Source organism: Calliphora vicina, chromosome 1 (genome assembly GCF_958450345.1).
Source record: "Calliphora vicina chromosome 1, idCalVici1.1, whole genome shotgun sequence".
NCBI classification, from domain to species: domain Eukaryota; kingdom Metazoa; phylum Arthropoda; class Insecta; order Diptera; family Calliphoridae; genus Calliphora; species Calliphora vicina.
In genome coordinates, this window is record NC_088780.1 from 97,336,141 (window position 1) to 97,351,153 (window position 15,013).

A 15,013-nucleotide genomic window follows, 5' to 3' on the forward strand; every position below is an offset into this window, starting at 1 on the left:
TGTTAAAGAAAGTGCGTTGTTTTTTAACTTAAACGACCGTAACTCACCCATTTCCGAACTGATTTTCAAAAAGTCTCTTCTGTTTCAAAGATAAAACTATTTTAAAATCAATATCATAACAACATATGTACTTGTGAATTTTGGAAGTTGTAACTTTAAGTATATCGTCATTTCGTTACATTTTCTAATAAAAATAGTACTAAACGCAGTGATCAAGAAAAACTATAAGTATTTCTGGACTGTATGGACTTCAATATGTCAGAATTGCTACATGAGAACCCCAGCATATTTTTGCTGTTAGCATAGTGTAGTTCGTTGTTTTCTTTTAGAACACTGTTTAAGTAAAACTCTTCATATATAAATTGATGTCCGGAATCTTTCTTATGACCCGAAAGAACAATCTCTGACATTTGCTTTCTAAATATACATAACTTCATTCAAATGTTAGTCGCATATATTGTGTAACATCATGCAATATGTGTGATTATATTGGAATCGTTCAAATGAACTAGTTCGATCATGAACTACAAAAGTCTAGTTCTGGTAGTCTGGGTAAAAACCGTGCTTTCAATTAATTGGGTCAGGGGGTTGTTAAGCAAATGATTGAGAGAACTCCTGCCTAATCGTTTTTGCTAGTGTTCATATTTGGAATATTTTGAACAATAAAAGAATTTATACACAGTACCCTCAAAACCCTTTTGTGGGATTTGTGTTCATTCTGTATTAATTTTGTTTCCTTTCAGTTATAAGGTCCTTAATAAACTTTGAGTGCTGTTTTGAGACATATTTCCTGGTTACATGCAATTTTTAGATATATTCCATTCAGATGATTTTTAATAGTTTAAAATTTCTTTTTTAATCCTTTGGGAATAAAAATGCATTATGTTACTGGCAGAATAAAAAAAAGTTTTTAAAATATAAGCAAAATGTTTGTTGCCAACTATTTATAACTAAATAATATAACTCTGTGACAACTTCCACGAAAAACTCCTGTATTCCCAAACGGATTTAAAATACACATTTATGGCTTTGAATTTATGTATATTTTTTTGTATTGTAAAGCAAAATATTGAAATATGAGAAATATAGAGATATATATTCAATAAATATTATAACAATACAGACAAAGAAGGTAGGTAGGTGCGTGTCAAAATTATAAGGTCACATACTTTTCGTTCTTCTTATCCAAAAAGTACTAATATGTAGTTTTGATTGTTAAAATACTTGTTGCTCAAACGCTGTTTGATTGATTAAATAAATTAAATTAGTTTATACAGCGAGCTTTAATGACTCTAAAATTCCATATTAATCATATAAGCGTACAGTGTTTTAAGCCATCATGAGCCAATTATGTCTTATAATTTCCGAGATTTTGTCGTACTTTTGGACCGACTGAACTCGAATTTGGTTTGTTAGTTAGACAACTAAATTATCAATAATATACAAAAGATTTTAGAGCAATATCAAGTATGGAACCAAACATAAATGACTTTCAACTTAAAATTAAAAAAATATTAGATTTTTGCTGTTTTTGTGCGAAAAGGTGACTTAACTCTTTTTTATTAAAAAAAAACTTTCTTTAAGAACATATCACAAGTTTATATTTTTCTGTAAGGTATCTTTACGGAGAAAATTTGGTATAAAAAACATGTCCTATTTTTGGAATATGTCGCCCCTACACCCTTCGGAATTTTGTCCTATTTTCTTATCAAAATTTAAACTTTAGGCCACATGTTCTAAAATCCCAAAGCTGGGATCAGAAAACGGAAAGCAGTTTTGGAAATCTTGATGTGTTCCCTATTTATCCCCAGTATTTTCCCAGCTCCGAAAGAAATGTGGACCCTATGGGTAAAATTGTAAAAAATACCATTTTTGGGATTTTCGCTCCAATTTTTAAGAATTGCGGGATTCCCTTTGACCTTTTGACCCGAATTTCATTGAGTTTTGTTAATAAATAATGATTTTATTATATATAACATATTTATTGAGCTTCTAAAACTAAAATTTGTATCAAAATTTTAATAGGATTGCAAATATTAGGCACAATTTGATCCACATTTATTCCGAACTATTTGTTTTTTGTTTAATAAGTAAATTTTTGTTATTACAAAAAAAATTCAAGTCAATATCTCAATCAGATTCAACAAGTAAGGGCTGAGCCGAATCTTATACTTCAAAATATAAATTTGAAATATTTTAGTTAAACAAAATTTATTTTCTTTTTCGTTGTTTTTTAAATTTTTAGAAAAAAAAATGTTCGAATTGTTATTTTAAAATTTTTCAAATTTAATTTTTTTTTTTTTTAAAAAAATTTTTGTTTTTTAATTTTTTTGAGTGAAAAAAAAAATCTGTTTATAAAATATTTGTTTACGATTTTGATCCATTGTAGGTCCAACTTACTATGGTCTTATATACGACGTTGCAAAGGTCTTTGAAATATCTATCATTAGATATCCATATTGTCTATATTAATGACTTAGTAATCCAGATATATGTAGGTAATAAGTCAAAAATCTAGATTGTCCTGGTTTTTCCTCATATCTCAGCCAATTGTGGACCGATTTTGCTAATTTTAAATAGGAAACTTCTCGAAAGCAAGTCTGACAGAATTATTGAAGATTTGGATCTAGAAGATATCAGGGGTCTTCAGAAAATTGATTTCAACAGACAGACAGACGGACATGGCTGAATCGACTCCGCTATCTATAAGGATCCAGAATATATGTTTATGCTTTATAGGGTCAGAATATTATATTGTGGAAATTACAAACGGAATGACAATCTTATATATACCCTTCTCACGATGGTGAAGGGTCTAAAAATATGTCACTTTAAAACTTCGTCCTTCAAAAATATTGCACTTTTTATGCCAATCGGACCAGCCGTTTAGAGAGGCCAGATTTATTTCCAAAAAATTTCGAATCTGCCCCACAGGATTCTTATCTGAACAACCTCGTATTTTAGCCATAAATTAGACGTAAATCAAGTTACCTTATAATTTTGACGTTCACCTTGTAAGTATTTAAATGGGAGTAATAACTTATGAATGCAAACTATATTCAACACAATCCCATCATTTAAAAACTGAGACAGATGCGACATTCACGTGGGTTTCATTCATGTCTTAATTACAAATAAACACTAATAGTTCATAATACTTATTGTGTTTATTCTACTATTCAGTTTCAATATTTGATTAAATACTTGTGGATTTACGCATATTAATGGTTAAAGTAGGAGGTATTTAAATGATTATTTGTTTATCATTTGAATATATTTATTCTGTTATATGTCAATCATTTTGCATACATTTTGTGTGTGAACAAATTAAATCCTTAGAGAGAAACCACAGAGAAACTACAAATATTTAATGATCGTTTAGATTTATTAAAATTCAATGTGATTTGTGATTAAGTACATATTTACATATAATAATAACTATATTTTAATTATTTAAACTTTGTATTTACAGGCTTGGCCAAATGTTAAAAGAACATTTGAATTGTATCCTCAGGCGAGCGCATATGAATTTCATACAATTACAGGTAATTCAATTTCAAGTTTTCTGTGTAATTTTGTTGGTTAATTATAAATTTATTGATTTGAATTTTGATCATTTTCTATTTTTCGTTTATATTTGATTTGATTTCTCTCATTTACTTAATTGAATTAGTCAAATGTTATGACCAATTGACTAAAATTCATTACAAATGTTTACAAAAAAAAAATCATATACATTTGGGTGGCTATTAAAAAATCGATGGTATAAATCGACCCATCCTAATATACATATTTTTGGGTAAATCTATATGAGTTACAAATGTTGTAAACAATTAAGTAATTCTTCATTACATTTTCGAAGTCAAAATAAATTGTATCTCTTAAACATTCCGTTAATGAATTAATTAATATTCTTAATGTATTGAATTCATTCCTTCAATAATTTATAGAATTAATTCTTTATTGAATCATTAAAGTTTTCTTGAATTCAAATCATTTACAAAATAACTTTAAAAATATTTTGAATGATTAAATTTTTTCAATTCAAATCTAAATAGTACAAAAAGGCTTATATAAATTAGTTTTCAATTCATTTTGTAAATGATTAACAGCAAAAGACAACCAAAACCGAATGAAGAAAGAAAATTTTAATTCAATTCAATTAAAATAACAAAGTGTAAAAACACTTGGCAAAAGGTAAAATGGAATCCCGCAATTTAATCCCAAAAATGGTATTTTTTACAATTTTGCGCTCCCTCCTTTGAGGCTGGGAAAATAATTTGAGGATAAATAGGGAACACATCAAGGTTCCCAAGCAGCTTTCCGTTTTCTGATCAAAGCTTTGGGATTTTAGAAAATATGGCCTAAAGTTGAAATTTTGATAAAAAAAAGGTCAAATTCCGAATGGCGTTGGGGTGACATATTCAAAAAATAGAACATGTTTTTTATACCAAAATGTACTCCGTAAAGATGTCCTATAGGTCTAACCTTGGTGTAAATTTCAGCCCGATCGATGTCTTCTAGGATGAAATTTGCACCAAGGTTAGTCCTATTGGATAGTAATTCAAACACAATTTTTCAACAAGATCGGTCGATAACACTCTGAGCTACAGGGAGTCAAAATTTGACATTTTGTCCAAACATGTGTTTTTTCTCATCCATGTAACTTATTACCTATTGTTCTTAGCAAAATGTGTCCCAAATAGTTTAAATAGCAATTTCTTCAATCTTTCGAAAAAAATGTGAGTGGGATATCTATTAAAATAAATGTTTTGTAACTCAAGACATACAATTTTTTAGTTTTTATACCCTACACCACCATAGTGGGGAGGGTATAATGCGTTTGTGCAGATGTTTGTAACGCCCAAAAATATTAGTCTAACACCCACCTTAAAGTATACCGATCGACTTAGAATCACTTTCTGAGTCGATTAAACGATGTCCGTCTGGTCGGCTGGCTGGCTGAGTGGCTGGCTGTCCATGTAAACCTTGTGCGCAGAGTACAGGTCGCAATTTGAAAGTGGCTGAAATCGGTCCACTATTTCACCTAGCCCCCATACAAATGTCCTCCCGAAATTGGACTTTATCGGTCATAAATGTTTAATTTATATATGTATCTCCACAAATTTCGCTCCAAATAAGTTTTATATACACAAAATTCATGTCACCAAATTTTGTTACGATCGGACCATAATTAGTCATAGCTCCCACATAGACCCGCTTCCGAAAATCACTTTAACGTGCATAAATCGCTTAAAAATGTTGGTAAACACACAAAATTCAACATAGTTAACTTTAATATAGACATAAATCACACGACCTAATTTCATGGTGATCGGTCCATAATTGGTCATAGCCCCCATATAACCCCACTTCGAAAATCACTCAAAAATATAAATTATTGAAATTTTAAAAGAAAAATTTTTTTTGCTCTTTTACTTAGTGTAGGGTATTATATGATCGGGCTTGACCGACCATACTTTCTTAATTGTTTTTTTTGCAAAATCTAAAACATTATTTTCTAAATGGACAATTTTTATACCCACCATGCATAGTGGGAACGGTATAATGCGTTTGTGTTTTATATATAGTGATGCCAAACAGGGATCCCGTTCCCGGGGTTTTCGGGATTTCTTAAGCCCCGAAGCCCGGGATTTTTTTAATTTTAAATCCCGGGATTTTCTGGATTTTCCAAATCCCGTGATGTTCAGCAAAGTTGTTAAGCTCAACTCCTGCTACAACATAGTTAATAAAGGAAAGAGGTATTTTTGGTTTTCCAAGAGTGGCGCTCTGAAGAATCAATTCTTCACATTTCATATGTCGGAAACAAAATTCTTTCCAGGATGGCAGAAACCATAAATGCAATAGTATGCTTTTTAGTGTCTAATAAAAATTAATTGCTAAATAAAAAAATTACTTTCATTTGTAAAGACATAATTATGTACGTTTCTTTCTTATAATTTTCGGGATTTTAGATTTCCCGAAACTCTCGAAACCCCGAGTCAGGATATCAAAAATCAGTCCCTATTAGCATCTCTAATTATATACTAGCATTGGTCGGTATACTACCAACATTAAAGTATACCGATCGATTCAGAATCAGTTTCTGAGTCGATTAAACGATGTCCGTTCGTTCGTCCGTCTGTCCATGTAAACCGTGTGCGCAAATTTGAAGATATTTTGATAAATATTGGTACATAACTTTTTTTCGGCCCAAGGACGTAGCCTTTTGAAACTGAAATCGGCTGGAATCGGTCCATTATTTCACCTAGCCCCCATACAAATGTCCTCCCGAAATTGGACTTTATCGGTCATAATATCTACATAAATTTATCTCCTTTAAGACCAAAAAGTTCTTCAAGGAAAAGACCTAAGCTTTCTTTTAAGAAAGCAAACAAATTTTTACCCCCTCTAACTCAGAGAGTTCTCGACCGATCTTGTTGAAAAAGACACCTATTTCAAAAGTTGGATCACTTGTCATGAAATTCCCCATATTTATTAAAATTTGTGAAGAAATTTGAAAAACTCGATGTAACATTTTCATATTTCATAACTTTTGTAAACTAGTTTTTATCATTTAGCAAAATTTCTTAATAAAATAAATCATTCTTAATTAATGGGGACATACAAAATATTTTTTTCTAATTCATAATTGGCAATTAAACTGCAGACAGCTTTAATGTGCCACTATTTAGTTATAAGTGCTAAACACTCGTAAATATGACTATGTATTGCTATTCAAAACAATTAGTTTTATTCTTAAAATTACTAAATATTAATGGCATTATTCTCACATGCTGAATGTGTGTTATTAATTGCAGATTTTTATCGCAATTTCTTTTTAATTTTCCTTTTTTGGTGCTCTTAGCAATTGTTTAATAGAGAAACGAACTTTAAACATAAAATGACAGCTGGAAAGCAAATACGATTGTATTTCAATATTGTATAAATGTCTGTATACAAAACCTCATACACACTTGCTCCTTCCTTTTCCTATTTTGTCACAAGCAACAAGCAAGGATGTATGTATATTTGTAGTGGCACCTCCTTCCTGCAAAACATTCTCTTACTCCCACATTTCAAATTTCATTAGACGTAAGAAGACTTGAGCCAAAGAAAAACAAACATATTGACTTTGTGGCTGCCGCAAGTTTTCACACACTCACATAGACCCGAAAATATTATCCTGCAGTTTTAGGAGACTGTCGGCTAACTAGTGATTTTAGCTATCGGGTAACATGACTGCCCTACATATATTACAAATAGATTGTCTGATAGCTGGTCCAAAATTAAAACATGTTATTCACATTCCGTTTACATAGTCAGTTACCTTACTAGCTACTAGGGTATTCGAATTATTCGATTTTTCTCTTGTTCGAATAAAACGAATAATTCGAATAAGAGATTTTAAATTGTTCGAATAATTCGATCACACGTTTAAAATTAATCGAATTATTCGAATAATTTAATTTTTTTTTAAAAAAAGTAAAGAATGAAATTTTGATATCGGTTTTTTAATATTTAAATATTCTGATCAGATTAATTCCCGAACAATCTACAAAACAATTGACTAGTAAACCCATTAGTTTCCGTTTTGGAGCTATGCTTTAAATAATTTGATCTAATTGGACATGATCCTGAATTCAAATACAATATAAACGTATTAAGAACTTTTTTATGTCGTTCATTAATTCGGGTTTTAAATTGAGTAACAAATTCTTTAGTTATTAATTATTCACTATTTCTAAATTATTTATAACAAATTGTATTATACATCAAGCTCTATCAACGTTGCCGAATCTTTGCTTAAGAAAGTGGTCTTGGGGAATTACACAATAAAGGGAATCTATCCAAAGTTTGATATCATTGTCAGTGAATGTATAAGACGAACTTCATGCTTTTCTTGCAACAAAACGTTTGTTTGCAATATTTGTGTTTATCATTCGATTTATTAAATATTTTGCAACACCTACATACGCGGTTAATAACATCACTTATATACATATATTTTAAGATCATGGCCTTCATCTATTACAATGTAATCATTATAAATGTCATCCTCAATATCACTTTGGTCGACCGTTTCAAAATCACATTCTCCATCACTCAATCCACTCTATTCTAAGTTAATATTTTGATTATTAATTGCGATTCTTCTAATATTTCGCAAGCTAAATAACAAATATTTTATTCCGTACCTTTTATTTTCATTGGTTCAAGTCCTAAGTTAAAAATTTTGAAAGATTTGTTTTTGGAATTGTAACTTCTTGCAGTAATATTTATATATTTATAGAAGGAGCTATCGGAACACTCATCTACAGTGATCGAAAGTCCCTTTGTCTTTAGTTATTTGTCGAATTTCAGAAACAATACAATTTTTGTGAGTCATTATTACTACATAAATTCGAAATTATGAAAAATTTTAAGCAATTTAATAAATTTAAATATATATGAACATTTATTCGTTTTATTCGATTATTCTAGATAAAATTGTTCGAATTATTCGTTATTCGAAAATGGCCATTTTTAAATTGTTCGAATAATTATTCGTAAGAAATTATTCGATTAATCGAACGATCATTAATCGAATGAATACCCTACTAGCTACATAACTGGTTATATGACTAACTAAAAGACGGGTCATAGTACTCAACTATGATACCACACAGAGAAAACAGATTCGTGATAGCAACCGAATTTGTTGCCAATCGAATGATTCGGTTGCACGAATAGAATTTTTCGGTTCTATTAACAAAAAGTCAGTTGACAAAGAAGAATTTCGGTTAAAGCAATCAGACTTTTGTTACACCTTTTAAAATTTTGTAGCCACAACTGTAAAATTCGGTCACTAAGGTAGAATCATTCAATTGGCTACAAATTCGGTTGCTATCACGAATCAGTTTTCTCTGTGCAGCTACTAACACACAGTATAAGTAACTAAAGCGAATTTCGAAATTCCGGAAAAATTAAAAAAAATTTACCTTTTTTCCCCTGATCAGGTAAATAGGGACCAAACCGTTAAAAATTCAGGGAAACAATCAACTACAAAAATGTACCTAAGGGCACTGCTACACGTTCAATATATATTGTGATATTTGGATCGCGATCCATTGTAATAGATCACGCAAAATTAGGTTATTCTGAGATTTGGATCACGATCCATCAATATTGCATGCTACACGTTCAATAAATATCGCGATACTGGATCACGGTCAGTATATATTGAATGTGTAGCAGTGCCCTAAGATCTCAATAAACAACTTTCTACAACATATGAAATTCGGTGTAGGTAGGTCAGTATATGTAAGTTAGTAAGAAAAGCCTAAAGGAATTAAGTGTTTTGGGACATAAACTATTAAATTATTATAAACTAAAACACGTTTTTAGGCAGCTTTAAAAAAATTTACTTTTAAATTTATTTCGAATTTTTTTAAGTTTTTTGCGATTTTGATCTTGAAGATCAGATTGGTAGACACAGTAGAATTACTTAGTCCACTATTGCAAATATTTACTCAAAATAGCGTAACCACTTTTTTTAACACAAATTAGTTTGATGTTGTTTGCTGTTGCAAGTGTTTTGTAAGATCAAACAGTATCAAATAAAATAACAAAATATAATATATAAATATTTGTTTTGAATTGTCCTATATAAAAGGAGTTTTTGAAATTAATAAAATAATTAAAATATATTTCATTAAGTGGTTACGTCTTTTTCGTCAGATATTTGTCATGTATGATCCGAACTTAAGTAACAATTGACTCTACAATAGATTACTTTTGGTAGATCAAATAATTACTTTCTAAAATACAGTACGAAATAAATGTTTAAAGATATTTCACCCTACATTACTTAGATTGATTAACTTCCATTTTCACTGCAAAGAACACCACTGCAAATGACCTAAAAATATGTATATTGAAGTCAGCCAAGTGATCAGACATTAGTGGTAATTACTGTCTATAAGGGATGTATTGACTACTTGTAAAACTACTGGGTATTTACTTGCAAGCACACATGTCTGCTGTAATTCCCACCTGACCAGAGCAGTTGAACATTTTTTCACCATCGAACTTTAAGCGAACGTTTGCTTTAAGCTTATTAAAGAACGACTATAGCTAAGGATTCATGTCGCTCCAATTTTGGGGAAAGATGGGGGGGTATATTAATTTTGTTATTCCACTTGTAACATATCGAAATATTAGTCGTACCCCCACAATCGTATATATATTGTGGGTCCTTATACAATTCTAAGACAATCTAGCTGTGTACGTCCAGCTAGATAATATACAACAATCGCTTTCCTTATTATATTTGCGGTGGATATATATGAGTCGGCACATCGCTCTTCTCAATAATTTTACGAACATTTTTGTTCAATAACACGGTGCTACGATGGAAAAAAAACTTGGAAAACGACCTAGCGTTGGTTATAGGGCTTGCTGAGTACATTACAAATTGTGTCAAAAAATTTCAAAAACAACCTCAAATTCAAAAGTTATTCAGTGATATTCGTCAACTTATCGATCTGTAACTCAGTCAGTTTTTGTCCGACTTTAAATTAGTTAAAGGGTTTGGAAAGAAAACTGATTACGCTTTGAAACTACGTGCAGTTTTTTGATACATTTGTTACTTAAGTATTGTTTTTCTTAAGAATATCTAAAAGAAAAGCAAAATTTATCAACTTTTTTGATTTTAGTCGCTTTTCATTGCTTATTTTGATATGAAAGTTTATAAAACTTTATACCAACATATATAGGAAATTTAGTTCTTAATAAAACATGGTTTTAATTATTCAAATCGGACTAAAATTGTAAAAGTTATTCAACTTTTAATTAACCCCATTTTTAGTATTTTCTCCCCAGGCGCATATGAATAAAAAAAAACAAAAAACTGTAGAAAAAAAAATAATTGTATAATTTTGAATTTACAAAAGTTTAATAACTTTTGCAAATATAAACCGATTTTAACAAGTGATATCTCATTCTTTTCCCATATAAATTGTCTTTAAAAAGAGTGCAAAAAAGAATAGGTTTTTATAGAAAAAAATTAAAATAACTATTGTTGAATTTGAAAAATTATTAAAAAAATACCCTACCCTAAAACAGTTTTTTCAAAATATCTCAAAATTTTGAGGGTGTTTCAAAATCTTTGAAAACGGTTTTAGTATGTCCTAGGCCTAAAACCCCCATTAGGTCGCTTTGCAAGTTCTCACAAAAAGTGTCATTTTGTAGCAGAGTGTAATTATTTGGAGTGGAATTTTCAATTGTTTGGTCGGGTGGGAAGTGACCGCTTGTTAACATTTCGTATAATTATTCGGATTGTTTGTGAAATGTTTGCAGGGCTAAAATACAATAAATGTATTTTGAATTGTAATCAAAACCCACTAACAATATATTGTAGTTGTGCTGCTTCAGTGTAAAATATTTCAATGGTTTTGGTACGAAATCATAAACTAATTAATTTGTCATATTGTTGGAGTCGTTAAATTAGTAGAAGAAATGATAATATAAATCCAACATTTATAATCAACCAAGAATATTAAATTTATGATGTAGTTGGATTGTGTAAATCCCAGCAAATATTAATGTCATACAGAAAGCTGGGATTCCAAAAAGGGTAAAGGTTGTAGTTACTATTTTAGCAGCCCTGCACCAAATGTTAACATAATTAAAAAAAAAAGAAATTGGGTTTATTTGTTTTTTTGGGAATTACGGGATTGGTTTTTCCTAATATTTGTTGCCTCTATTAAAATTTGCTATCAAAAAGTGTACAGACATAACAAATATAAGGGATAATTTTACTGCTTTCTTTAGATCTTACGAAAAAAATTAAAATCAATTTTTTTTACGAGTTCAAAAATAAGTAGAATATTATCGAAATTTTGAAAAATGTTGGTCAAAATAGCATGAAGCATCTTAACTTACCAAATTATTTGATTAGCAAATAAGGTTTGTACACAATTTTCAAAATAATTATCGTATCATCTGATTCTCTATTTAATTTAAATTTTCTAGGTCCATTATTAAAGAAAATTCAAAATAGAGAAAAAGTACCATAAAACCCCACTTGTGGATTCCCAATCGTTTTTCATGTTGTGAAGAGAATACAAAAAGTAACATTCAAATAATGAAAAGGTAGCAAAAGTCTCCGCCCTTGAATTTTCACTCACTTATGACCATATATCTATGCTTAATTTCATGTTTCTAGGTCAATTACTATAGACAATTCAAAAAGTTCAAAAATTCAAAAAAAAAAAAGAAAAAGTACCTATAGTTCAGTTCTCACGTTTTGGTACCTAAATATTATCCCGTATTCCTAACTCTAACTTCACTCAGATACAACATATCAGCTAACTTTAATGACGATAAGTTAAATAATTTAAAATATTAAAAAAAGTACCATAAAGAGAAAAGTACCAATTTCTATATTCCTTCTTGCCAAAATTTTTAATGCTACAGACAATGTCTCAAACGATTAAAATCTGTGTTAATGTGCTCAAGATAAATATATTTTAAAAAAGTACCAAACTGTTTACCCTTGGCACTCGAGATCCAAATAACACTCTGTTAATTTTTGTATGAATCTAGGAATAATGTTAAAATTTTTATCAAAATTGGCTTAATAATTTATTTATTATATTTTCACGTTTTTAGTCCCATTTTGGTACGTTTTTTATCCCCGTCGCGGTGGTAAAATTTTATTCAAGTCTATATCAATTTATAGAAAAATATATTTTATGAAAAAAGTTCCAAAAATAAACACAATTTTATACCTTAAGGGTTCGAATTTCCTAAAAATACCAAATTAATATTTGTTACTTGTTGATAAGTAAAGAATACTATTTAAAATTTGTTTCTATGTTTAATGGTTTAAAAAATACATGGGGTGCCAAAAAAGTACCAAAATACAGTTTTACCCGCTTTGTAAAAGGTTCGAATTTCGAAAAAGTACCAAACACCTGTTAGCTTATTTTTTAAGTGGAGTAACATGCATTTTTAAGTTCTTTTTGTATCTTTATTAGTTTTAAAGTTATAAGGTTACCGAATTTACCCGTTTTTACACTTTTTTTACTCCATAAACGTTCGAATTTCCTTCTTAATGAATCATTTTGGTGAGGGAGGATCTCACAGTTATTTCATGATTCTAGCTTCAGTCGTTTGGGCTGTGTGATGATGAATCAGTCAGTCAGTAACTGTCTGATATATATTGATTTGGCACAGCTTACTTGTTTTTTTTTCAATTAATCAGCCCAATTATGAATAAAAATTCCGCGGGAGTTTTGCCCCTTTTCTCATTTTTCCTATTCAAATTAAAAAAACTCCCGGGGAACAAACTCTCGCGGAATTTTTTATTCATAATAGGGCTGAATATGTTTTTTTCACAATATCAACTTGCTACAATTTCTATTTTCTCAATATTAAATAGGATTTCTCATCAACAATTTGTATTTTCTCAATATTAATTTGAATTTCTATTTCCTCAATATTAATTTGATTTTCTCAATATTAATTTGAAATGGAGTAGTCAAAAATACTATACAGATATTGAATAATAATAGAAATGGTTGTTTTTTTTTGTGCTTTGTATATAAGAATATGGAAATAGGCCAGGGGACCGTTAAGCAAAAGCTTGTGAGAATCCCTGGTGTAGAGTATAACATACATTGCACTACCAACTACGGTAAATATGGATCCATTATTGACTATAGATCCCATATAAGATACATTTCCGAAAAATAATCCGCATAAATCATATGTTGATTCTTCCCTGGGGAAAAACCTTTGCACTTTTGCAAGACGAAGGCGACGGAGATTTATATGGAATTGGCGTTCTAAACTCAATTGCAGGATGATTACAATCTTCTGGATATTTTTGAATATTTGTTAAGAATGTAATTTATTTGAAATAGACTCGAGTTATATAAGTTGTTAAAAAATTCTCGAAATTCGGTTTCTGTTTTGTTCGAACAAAATATTTTTTTCATCTGGTAAATTCCAAGCAATTGAGGACAGATTAGAATCTCCAAAGACAAAACTATAGTCGTTATTTGGAAGGAAAGGAGAAATAGATCTAAAGCTTCTGCATTTTTAATTTATATTATTTGAGGAGAAGATGACTGAATGTGGAAACAAGATACTTATATAAGTTCTATTGTTCAGGTGGCAAATTACAATAAAAGTTTCTGCTAATACTAAGATATGTTGATAAATATTAAAACATGAAGTCATTAGTTGGATTTAGTTTTGTGGAGCTCTTCCACAGACAATATTGTTACGTTTTTACCTTTTAAAAACGGTGGTTTATTTCGTTTAAATAAACCGAATACTTTTGATTACAAATAATAGCAGTTTAGTAGTTTAAGGGCCATTATTACAACTTGCCGTTATAGTTAATGTTACCTTTAAGGGTACCTTTTTCTATTGCTTAAAGTTACCTTTAACTATAATGGCAAGTTGTAATAATGGCCTAAAAATTGCAACAACTCTTTATTTATTCAAATCTACAAAACAACGTTTTAAATAGTCACTCTGTGTTTTAATACCCACACACGTTTATAATTCACAACTTATACAGCACACTTTAAGGCGGTTAATTTGTCTTTACTTAGCGATACTTCAAATTAGACCAGGGAAAGGCAACCTATACTATTGCATTTTACGATTGTATGAGTTATACACTCTCTCCACGAATCGGTGTTGCCAGTAAACGTTCGTCTCTTTTCCCCAATTAAAAATGTAAAATCTCATATTGTTCATCATACATTTTTAAAAGTTGGGACATTTTATTTTTTCACTGGCAACGCTCATTCTTAAATTGTGCGATAAAAAAACGATACACAACCTGCTTGTTTGAGTTCTCAAGCTAGACTGATTAAAAGTTGTTTATTTCTCTACAATGCGTGTGCACACGTACGTAAGAGAAGAGTAAATGAAAAACGCGGCGCCCATGTTTTGCCTTTCCCTGAATTAGACTGACTGGTTGATGTTCTCATGGCTAATTTATATGCACTGC